General features: G+C 36.1%; 1 pseudogene; it reads right to left on the bottom strand.

The window, feature by feature from the left end:
- Window positions 1-222: 222 nt before the first annotated feature.
- Window positions 223-922, bottom strand: LOC103086837 (nucleolar protein of 40 kDa pseudogene; annotated as a pseudogene).
- Between the last annotated feature and the right edge of the window lie 10,632 nt (window positions 923-11,554).

Here is an 11,554-nt window from a genome sequence, read left to right on the forward strand (position 1 = left end):
GCAGGGGTCACTTGCAAAGGGACGAGGAGTGATAAGGAAACAACTCGTTCAGGCAGATGCTTTTGATAGCTATCTCCGAAACCTGCCTGTGGCACGAAGGGAAGCCATCTCCCATGGGAGAGAAGTCAATGGGGTGGGAGGCCATATTCTCACGACTGAGTCTTTCCAGGAGCCAGGGCTTCAAGGACCAAGGCTCCTGCTTCCTTCTCTCAACCAACCCCTCTACTCTTTCCACTCTCCTTCACTGTACTTTTTGTGCTTCTTTTTCTTCTTCTTTGCTGCCTTGCTGTCTTTTGACGCATGCCTTGCCCTCTTGCCTGTATCATTCTCAGAGTCTGAGCTGTCAGAGTCAGATAACTTTCTGTCTATATGTTTCTTTTTTTGCTTTTCTTTCTTTTTCTAGAAGAATTTCTCATGGGGTCAGGCTTTTCAAACTCTGATAACTTTGCCTCTTCCTTCTCCTCTTCCTCATCAGGTATCAGAGAGTACTTGGTCCCACCTGGTTGCATGAAATAATCCTTCGCAAAGTGGCCTTTACAGCCACACTTCTTGCAGGTAGTGTTCAGGACAGCCTCAAGGGTGATCTTCTGCCCAGTGTAATCCTGGAAGGCCACCTCTCTTCTTGCTCAGTGATAACACTGTTGGGGTCAAGGTCCTTCCCAGTCCCTTGGTTGACAACTTTCATGGAGAGGAATATTTTTATCCTATCATTTTTCATCTCTCAGCCAATAAGCTTCACCCACACTTTGTCTCCAACATCTACTCTCTCAGCGGGCTTATCCACGTGACAGGATGACATGTGAGCTCCATGCTCCTGACAGCCTGGGATTTTGATAAAGTCTCCATAGTCTGTCACCATAGCAACCTCTCCTTGGAAAATAGTGTAGGGAGAAGGCAAGTTCTCCATCGTCTTGGGTCTTCCCGAATCATCCTTAATGTTCTGTTGTTCCTCCATTTCTCTTCTGCTAAAGCTAATTCAAGCGTCTTGTTGTCAGCGTCAGGTCTCCCAGCTGCAGCATTGCTCAAAACACCCTGATATTGCGTCTTAAAATGCCTTCCAAGCATATGCTGAAGTGTCGTCTGGTGCTCCTAAGCACAAGAAGGCTCTTATATGCCTTACAGAGAAAATAAGTGTGTTAAATAAGCTTCATAAAGACATGAGTTATAGTTCTATAGCCAGGGAGTTCAATGTTAATGAAACAACAATATATATTAAATTAGGGACAGGACAGGAATAAAGACACAGATGTAGAGAATGGACTTGAGGACACGGGGAGGGGGAAACGTAAGCTGGGACGAAGTGAGAGAGTGGCATGGACATATATACACTACCAAATATAAAATAGATAGCTAATGGGAAGCAGCAGGGAGATCAGCTTGGTACTTTGTGACCACCTAGTACAAAGGTGGGATAGGGAGGGTGGGAGGGAGATGCAAGAGGGAGGAGATATGGGGATATATGTATATGTATATGTATAGCTGACTCACTTTGTTATAAAGCAGAAACTAACATACCATTGTAAAGCAATTATACTCCAATAAAGATGTTTTTTAAAAAATTAGGTATTTTTATATAGAAACATACATAAAGCAATGATATGTATTGATTATTTGATGAAAATGTTGCGAGCAGAAGCTCACAAGAACTTACTCCCATATTTCTCCTAGGAGCAATGATTGAGTATTCATTCAGTGTTTGCAAACACTTTTTATAAAATATGACCACAGCAAATAATGAGATCAACTGTAAATATATCCATTACAATAAAAATAACAATAGTGCAAAGATTATTCTCATGCTAGAAGGCTTAGTGAACTGTTGATAGAAACCAAAATTATTTTTAAATATTATTTTATTGTATGATAAAATTATGCCTATAGTAAAAAATATTTAAAATGGAGACAAACAACAAAAGATCAGAAAGAGAAATTAAGGAAACAATCCCATTTACCATCACAACAAAAAGAATAAAATACCTAGGAATAAACCTACCTAAGGAGGCAAAACACCTGTACCCAGAAAACTATAAGATACTGATGAAAGAAATCAAAGATGACACAAACAGATGGAGAGATATACCATGTTCTTAGATTGGAAGAATCAATATTGTGAAAATGACTATACTACCCAAAGCAATCTACAGAATCAATGTAATCCCTATCAAATTACCAATAGCATTTTTCACAGAATTAGAAAAAAAAAATTTACAATTTGTATGGAAGCACAAAAGACCCTGAATAGCCAAACCAATCTTGAGAAAGAAGAATGGACCTGGAGGAATCAGGCTCCCTGACTTCAGACTATACTACAAAGCTAAAGTAATCAAGACAGTATGGCACTGGCACAAAAACAGAAATATAGATCACAGGTACAGGATAGAAAGTCCAGAGATAAACCCACACACCTATGGTCACCTAATCTATGACAAAGTAGGCAAGAATATACAACAGAAAAAAGACAGTCTCGTCAGTAAGTGGTGCTGGGAAAACTGGACAGCTACATGTAAAAGAATGAAATTAGAACACTCCCTAACACCACACACAAAAATAAACTCAAAGTGGATTAAAGACATAAATGTAAGGCCAGACACTATAAAACTCTTAGAAAAAAACATAGGCAGAACACTCTTTGACATAAATCTCAGCAAGAGCTTTTTTATCCACCTCCTAGAGTAACGAAAATAAAAACAAAAATAAATAAATGGTAACTAATTAAACTTAAAAGCTTTTGTAGGACTTGCCTGGTGGCGCAGTGGTTGAGAGTCCGCCTGCCGATGCAGGGGCCACCGGTTCGTGCCCCAGTCCGGGAAGATCCCACATGCCGCGGAGCAGCTGGGCCTGTGAGCCATGGCTGCTGAGCCTGTGCATCCAGAGCCTGTGCTCCGCAACGGGAGAGGCCACAACAGTGAGAGGCCCGCATACCGCAAGTAAATAAATAAATAATAAATAAAAGCTTTTGTACAGCAAAGGAAACCATAAGCAAAACAAAAAGACAACCCTCAGAATGGAAGAAAATATTTGCAAAGGAAGCAACCAACAAGGGATTAAGCTCTAGAATATACAAACACTCATGCAGTTCAATATCAAAAAACAAAAACAAAAAAAACAAATAACCCAATCAAAACTTGGGGAGAGATCTAAATAGACATTTCTCCAAAGACACACAGATGGCCAAAAAGCACATGAAAAGATTCTCAACATCATTAATTATTAGAGAAATGCAAATCAAAACTACAATAAGGTATCACCCCACACTGGTCAGAATGGCCACCATCAAAAATCTACAAACAATAAATGCTGGAGAGGCTGTGGAGAAAAGGGAACCTTCCTACACTGTTGGTGGGAATGTAAACTGGTATGGCCACTACGGAGAACAGTATGGAGGTTCCTTAAAAAACTAAAAGTAGAACTACCATATGACCCAGAAATCCCACCCCTGGGCATATATCCAGAGAAAACCACAATTCAAAAAAAGATACATGCACCCCAATGTTCATTGCAGCACTATTTACAATAGCCAGGTCATGGAAACAACCTAAATGTCCATCAACAGAGAACTAGACAAAGAAGATGTAGTACATATATACAATGGAATATTACTCAGCCATAAAAAAGGACAAAATAATGCCATTTGCAGCAACATGGATGGACCTTGAGATTGTCATCCTGAGTGAAGTAAGTTAGACACAGAAAGACAAATATCACATGATATCACTTATATGTGGAATCTAAAAAAGGAGGGGATACAAATGAACTTATTTACAAAACAGAAGTAGAGTGATGGATGTAGAAAACAAACTTACGGTTATGAGGGGATTGGGGGGAGAGAGGGATAAATTGGGAGACTGGGACTGACATATACACACTACTATATATAAATAGATAACTAATAATAACCTACTGTATAGCACAAGGAACTCTACTCAATACTCTGTAATGGCCTACATGGGAAAAGAATCTTAAAAAAAAAAGAGTGGATATTTGCATATGTATAACATTCACTTTACTGCACACCTGAAACTAACACAACACTGTAAATCAACCATACCACTAAAATTTAAGAAAATTAACTTTAAAAAATAAACTATTGTTTTAAATAACTTTAAAACAACAAAATAAATGCAAAAGTTTTCATAATGCTACCATCAGAGAAAACTACTGCCAACGTTTTGACGTTTATTTAGAGAAGAGTTTATACACACACACACACACACACACACACACACACACACACACATACATAGGCATATAGTGATATAAGCTGATATTTTCACTTAACTTCTTGTGTATCTTTCTATCAATAAATAGTTTAATGGTTACCTGGTATTTTACATAGTTTATTTTACTAATCTTCATATTATATGTATTTAAGTGGTTTCACAGAGCAATACACACACCCTTTCTGTTATTATAAATAAGACATTACAATAAAGGTATTTGTTTATATAATTTTGTAAACTTGTACAATTGTTTGCTTGGGGGGAAAATTAGAAATGAACTTGTTAGGTTGTTTCAGAGGTTTTGATAGTTGTCAAAATATACTCAAAGTCAGACCAAATAACATTCCCACTTCAGTGCGTGAAAGTGGCTTCCCTACGCTGTTACTAAATCTATACATTGAAATTAATGTTTTCTCATATTCCCTGATGGACAAAAATGTGGCTCTAATTTGAAGATTAATTCTATTAATTTGAACATATTTCCATACTTATTTGGACACTTACATTCCTGTTAAATGTGTTTTCACAAATTTCTACTAGTCAGCTGTTGAATTCATCTTTTGTTCATTAGTTTGTAAGAAATCATTTTTTATTAATGGATATTCTTACCATATATGTTGCAAGCATTTTTTTTCAGTGTAGTGGTTAACTTACTTTGATAATACCTGTATTTTGTTTCTTTATATTTGGTGGTAAAGAATTAAATTGTCATATAGTCAAAATCATTTAAATTTTTTTGTTACTACTTTTGACATCATGTTTCCCAAATTATACAAATATCTCAGTACATATTTCTGGTACCTTTGTGATTTAAATTTTTATATTTAATAACTTGTAACTAACATTAATTCATCTCCAAGTAACTATTGAGTAAAATATGTAATGTTGAGAATCTAGGGTTTCATCAACAGTTTATTTCCAGGTTAATAAGAGTTTTAATTAGGAATTAAATCAATTTAGTTAACTTAAAGATTATCAAATGCATTTTCAGCATCTGTCATTGGATCACAAAGGGTTTCTTCCTCTCATTTATATTTATGTGATGACTTATTTAAATATTTTTTCTCAAACTATTCCAAAAAACTGCAGAGGAAGAAATCCAAATAAGTCCAAACTTATTCTACAAGGCCAGCATCACCCTGATACCAAAAGCAGAAAAAGAGAAGGAAGAAAGGGAGGGAGGGAGGGAGGGGGGGAGGAAAAAAAGAAAAGGTGTTCTATAATATAGTGACCAATCCTCTTCACAAGGGTCAAGACCATAAAATACAAAGAAAGACTGAGAAACTCTTATACATTGGAGGAGACTAGGGAAACATGATAACTATTTGCAATATGAGATGCTGGGCTGGATCCTGAACTAGAAAAACAAAAATAAACGAAATATCTGGTGAAATCTGAATAAATTTTGTAGTTTATCTAATAATATCATACCATGGTTAATTTCTTATCTTTGATAGAGTCGTGATTATATAAGATGTTAACATAAGGGGAAGCTGGGTGAAAAGTTTCAGAAACTATTACTTTTGCAATTCTTCCATTAATCTAAAATTATCTCAAAATTTAAAAATTTAAAATCACCTTAATTTGATAAAAATATACATATAAATTTCACATAGATATATATACCTAATAAAATACTAATCTAATAACAAATCTACATTCAATTAGTCCTCAACATTCTAACCACTCAAAATTCTAAAATTTCTTTCAGCCATAAAGATTTGTTCCTGATCTGGAATGCATGAAAACAGAATCTGTATGTAGGTCAGATTTTATTCAATATCATACACAAATCATGCTGTAGGAATTTGGGTTCACAGAACTGGTAAAAGAAAATGCTGATACTCTAGCTACTGCTATTAATAAAGTCCTTTGTCTTTGACCCAAGAGTCTCATGTCTTCTGCCAGCATGTGTAAAACTGCAGCAAGCCTAACTTGCTAGCTTGCAAGTTGAGTAAAAATATCATCCTCTTAAGAGTTCTTAACATGTTCAGTTCTGCTTTCTTGCACACAAAGAACAGTAATACAGGTGCTAAAATAATCAAATGCCTAAAGGTGCTTAGCAAGTGATGTAAATAAATGAAGAAGGCCAGATGGAGATGGTGACAAACTAGAGAGTTCACTGATTTTTAAAAGGCACAATTGCCATTCCAGTTAATTATTGTGGACCCAGTGCTACCAAATTGTCTGGTATTTTTATGAGAAGACAAACCTTTTATATAAGTAACACCTAAGTTTCAAATGTTGATAAACTAATTTTAAAAATTCTAAATCATGTCGTGGACTCAACAAATAGGTCTACAGATCAATGCTGCCATGGATATTTCTACCTTGGTCTACATGTTAGACGTCAAAAGACAAAGGTCTAGTTTCTTCTGCTTAGGGACTACATAAGGTAATCCATTTACAAACTTTCTATACTTTCCCTCATTTCAAATCAGTTCCCTATTGATAGAATATGCAGAAGAGGTCCTTTCACAACTTGTTCATTAGACTCGCCCTACTTTTGGTAGAGAAAGTGACAGGAACATACAAAATAGTAGAGAAATTCAGGAAAAAGAAATTAAACAGATTCTCAAGATAGACCTATTTTTTACCTTCATGATCTGTCTTTGCAAAAATAAGGCCTGCAGTTTCAGGGAAAATGAAACACTTTATTTTGTTTATTCGTTATTCAATCAGATATGCACCACTGAGTCTTTAACGTTGTATTTTAGCTACTCTACATTTGCTGGCTAACGATAAAGAAAATGTATATTAAAATAAGATGCTGGTAAGAACATCAAAGATTGAATGAAAATTTGGGCTGCTCCATTTTGCAGTATAAAAGTGCCTAACTCTAGAATTTTCTCACAATTTGGATATCTGATTTTGTACTGATGCTTTTTATATAATATAGTAATCTCCCATAACAAATGGAAATATTGTCTAATATTTTCATAAAAACTATTCCACACCAAATCTGTGGGATTTCAAAGAAGATATCATTCAAGTATTATTTACTTCAAAAGCTTTAAACCCAAAAGCAATACTTACAAAGAAATAACAAATTATAATAACAAGTTCATATCCAAGGAAACCTAATTTTGCATTTTAAAAACAACCTTACATTCTGAGTTATTGGGTAGCTCAATGGGCCAGCAAAACAAGCCTCTTTTTTATTTGTCAAGTGTACTCTGCTCTCTCCAACCACATATCTGCTGCTATGCTACTCCATGAGATACTCTCTCCACCCCTTCCTACCTGTGCCTGGTCTTCCATCAGAACTCAGCTCACTTGCCATTGTCACAAGAAAGCCTTCTATGACTTCCCTCTGCTGTCAAATTACTTTCACTCTATCCCAGCACTGCCAGCCCACTCTTTATAATATTCACCACAGTTGTGGTTATTAGAATACTATCCTTATTCCCACTGGACTGTAATACCCAAGAAGACAGGATCCATTTCAGTTTTTATTTTCCACTGAATCCTCAATTCCAAGTAGTTTTTTACATATAGTAGACAGTCAAGTCAAAATTAAGTATATAAATAAACCAAGTCCAAATTCTAAGACGCTAGTCCTAAGTCTCTCATTGTCAACTGATCTCAGGAAAATCACTTAGTTTCTTCATCTGAAGAAAGAAGAGTAAAATAATAGGGTTGTTTTGATGAATATAAAAATGTTAGACTGTGGATGACAGTTGCCATCTTTATAGCCTCATGGTGATATTTAAATTATTTTGCTTTGGGTAAATATTTTCAATATAATCCTAATGCATTTAAAGGGATCATATGTGACTAGTAAAAATACAATCCATACATTTATAAACTGTACAATGTTTTTTAGAATATTCAAGATGTATAGAACTGCCACCACATCTTTAGAACATTTTTAACACTAAAGCCTATTTTGTCTGATATTAAAGTAGCCAGTGCACTCTTCTTATGGTTGCAGTTTGCATGACAAATCTTTTTCCCTTCCTTTTACTTTTAATCTGTTTGTATTTTTGAATCTAAAGGGTTTCTCCTGTAGATAGCATATAGTTGGATCTCAATTTAATTAAATTGTCCTTGTTTACAAGAATGGTTTTGACTTCAGTATTTGAGATTTGTTCTAATCCAAAGTGAGTTCTTCTTTTAGACATGTCTGGAATAACATTAAGCATGTCAACATTTACATTAGGTAGGATCCCAGAAGGAGAAGAGAGAAGAGCATCAAAAATGTATTTTATGAAATTGTGGCTGAACACTCTCCAAACCTGAAGAAGGAAACAGATATCCGGCTACAGGAAGCACAGATAGTCCCAAACAAGATGAACTCAAGGCATTTAATTAAAATAGCAAACATTAAAAAATAAAGCGAATTCTAAAGGCAACCAGAGAAAAAGTCATATAAAAGGGAACCCCCTAGGGCTTCCCTGGTGGCGCAGTGGTTGGGAGTCCGCCTGCCGGTGCGGGGGACGTGGGTTCGTGCCCCAGTCCTGGAGGATGCCACATGCTGCAGAGCGGCTGGGCCTGTGGGCCATGGCCACTGGGCCTGCGCGTTGGAGCCTGTGCTCCGCAGCAGGAGGGGGGCTGTGGCAGTGAGAGGCCCACGTACCGCAAAAACAAAAACAAAAAAAACAAAAACAAAAGAAAAAAGGGAACCCCCGAAAGCTATCTTTTCTTTAGAAACTTTGCAGGTCAGAAGAGAGTAGCATGATATATTTAAAGTGTTGAAAGGGAAAAACCTGAAACCTAGGATGTTCTACAAAGCAAGATATTCACTTAGAATTGAAGGAGAGATAAAAGCACTTCTCAGATAAGCAAAAACTGAAAGAGTTCATCAATAATAAACCTACCCTAAAATAAATGTTAAAGGAGCTTCTTGAAGTGAAAAAGAAGAAAGAATCTACAGGAAAGGAAAAACTCCCAAAGCAAAAAAACCTTCTCTAAGACCCATTATTTTAAAACTGTCAAAACTCAGTGACAAAGAATTTTAAAGGCAGCTAGGGAAAAAAGAGAGTAACCTACAAAGGTACCCCCACTAGGCTATCAGCAGATTTCTCAGCATCAACTTGATAGGCCAGGAGAGAGTGAATGACATACTCATAATATTGAAAGATAAAAACTGTCAGCCAAGAATACTCCACCCAGCAAAGTTATCCATTAGATATAAAGAAGAAATAAAGGCTTTCTCAGAAAACCAAAGCTGAAGGAGATTACCACCACTAGACCTGTCTTACAAGAAATGTTCAAAGGAGCCCTTCTACCTGAAATGAAAAAACAAAAGTACACAAAACTTTGACTAGGGTGATAAGTACACAGAATCAGAAAATTCCAACTCCATATCAGAATAGATTGTCAAAAAATTATAACTTAAATGCGGGTGGGGGGAGCATTATGAATAACTATAGCTACTTTAATTCGGTAACAAACTCACAACATAAAAACAGACAAGGTGACAAAAAAAACATAGAGAGGGGAAGGGGAAAAGAAGAGAACCTGTAAAGCAAATGAAGAAAAGATGCTATCAGCAGAAAAAGGACTATTTTATCTATGAGACATTTCATACAAAGCCCATAATAATAACAAAACAAAAATCTAAAGCAGCAACACAAAAGAGGAAACTGAGAAAAAAAATAATAGAAAACCACAAAACTAAAATGGTAGACAGAAACACGAAGAAAAAGAAATGATATAGTGACCAGAAAACAAATATAAATTGGCAGCACTAAGTCCTCAAACATCAATAGTCACCCTAAATGTAAGTGTACTGATTTCACCAGTCAAAAGACAGAGTGGCTGGATGGATTAAAAACAAGACTCAACTATACGCTGTCACCAGGAGATTCATCTCAGCTCTAAAGAAAACACAGGCTCAAAGTGAAGGGATGCAAAATGATACTCCAGGCAAATGGCAGCCAAAAGAAATTGGGTGTAGCCATACTTATTAGACAAAACAGATTTCAACCCCCCAAAAAGGTAACAAGAGACAAAGACAGGCATTATTTAATGATAAGGGGAACAATCCATCAATAAGACAACATAACATTTATTAATATATATGCACTTAACATGGGAACACCAAAATATATAAAGGACTTTTTAACAGACATAAAGTGAGAAATCATCAGCAAGACAATAATAGCAGAGGATTTTAACACCCCACTTATACCAATGGATAGATCAGACAGAAAGTCAACAACAAAAATGAGCCTTAAATGAAACATTAGATCAGATAGTCTCAATAGATATCTACAGAACATTCCATCCAAAAGCAGGAGAATACATATTCTTCAAGTGTACGTGGAACATTCTCAAGGATAGACCATATTTTGGGACACAAAACAAGTCTCAAATTTAAGACTGAAATCATATCAAGCATCTTTTCTAACCACAAGGGTATAAAACTAGAAACCAACTACAAGAAAGCTGGAAAAATTACAGACATGTGAAGACTAAATAACATGCTACTGAACAACTACTGGGTAACAATCAATCAAAGGAGAACTCCAAAAATACCTGAAGACAAAAGAAAATGAAAATATGACATACTAAAACCTATGGAATGCAGCAAAAGCAGTACCAAGAGTGAAGTTTATAGCTACACAGGCCAACTCAAGAAACAAGAAAAACCTCAATCTAACTTTCCAACTAAAGGAACAAGAAAAAGAAGAATAAAGCCCAAAGTCAGAAGGAAGGAAGGAAATAATAAAAATCAGAGCAGAAATAAATGAAAGAGCCTAAAAAGACAATAGAAAAGATAAGTGAAACTAAGAACTGGTTCTTTGAAAATTTTAACAAAATTGACAAGCCTTTACCTAGACTAAGAAAAAGAGAGAGAAGACTCAAATAAAACAATCAAAAATGAAAGAGGTGGGCTTCCCTGGTGGCGCGGTGGTTGAGAGTCCACCTGCTGACGCAGGGGACACGGGTTCTTGCCCTGGTCCGGGAAGATCCCACATGCCGCGGAGCGACTGGGCCCATGAGCCATGGCCACTGGGCCTGCGCATCCAGAGCCTGTGCTCCGCAGTAGGAGAGGCCACAGCAGTGAGAGGCCCGTGTACCACAAAGAAAGAAAAGAAAAATGAAAGAGGAGTAGTAAGATATAACAGAAATGCAAAGGACTATAAGAGACTATTAACAGCTATACACCAACAAATTGGACAATCTAGAAGAAATGGATAAATTCTTAGAATCATACAACCTTCCAAGACTGAATCATAAACAGAAAATCTGAATAGACTGATCACTAGTAAGGAGATTGAAACATTAATGGAAACCTGTCAAAAAAACAACAGTCCGGATCAGACAGCTTCACTGGTAAGTTCTACCAAATATTCAAAGAAGATTTAATACCTATTCTCAAATTC

This window comes from Lipotes vexillifer, unplaced genomic scaffold, assembly GCF_000442215.2.
Source record: "Lipotes vexillifer unplaced genomic scaffold, Lipotes_vexillifer_v1.1 scaffold1361, whole genome shotgun sequence".
In the NCBI taxonomy this organism is placed as follows: domain Eukaryota; kingdom Metazoa; phylum Chordata; class Mammalia; order Artiodactyla; family Lipotidae; genus Lipotes; species Lipotes vexillifer.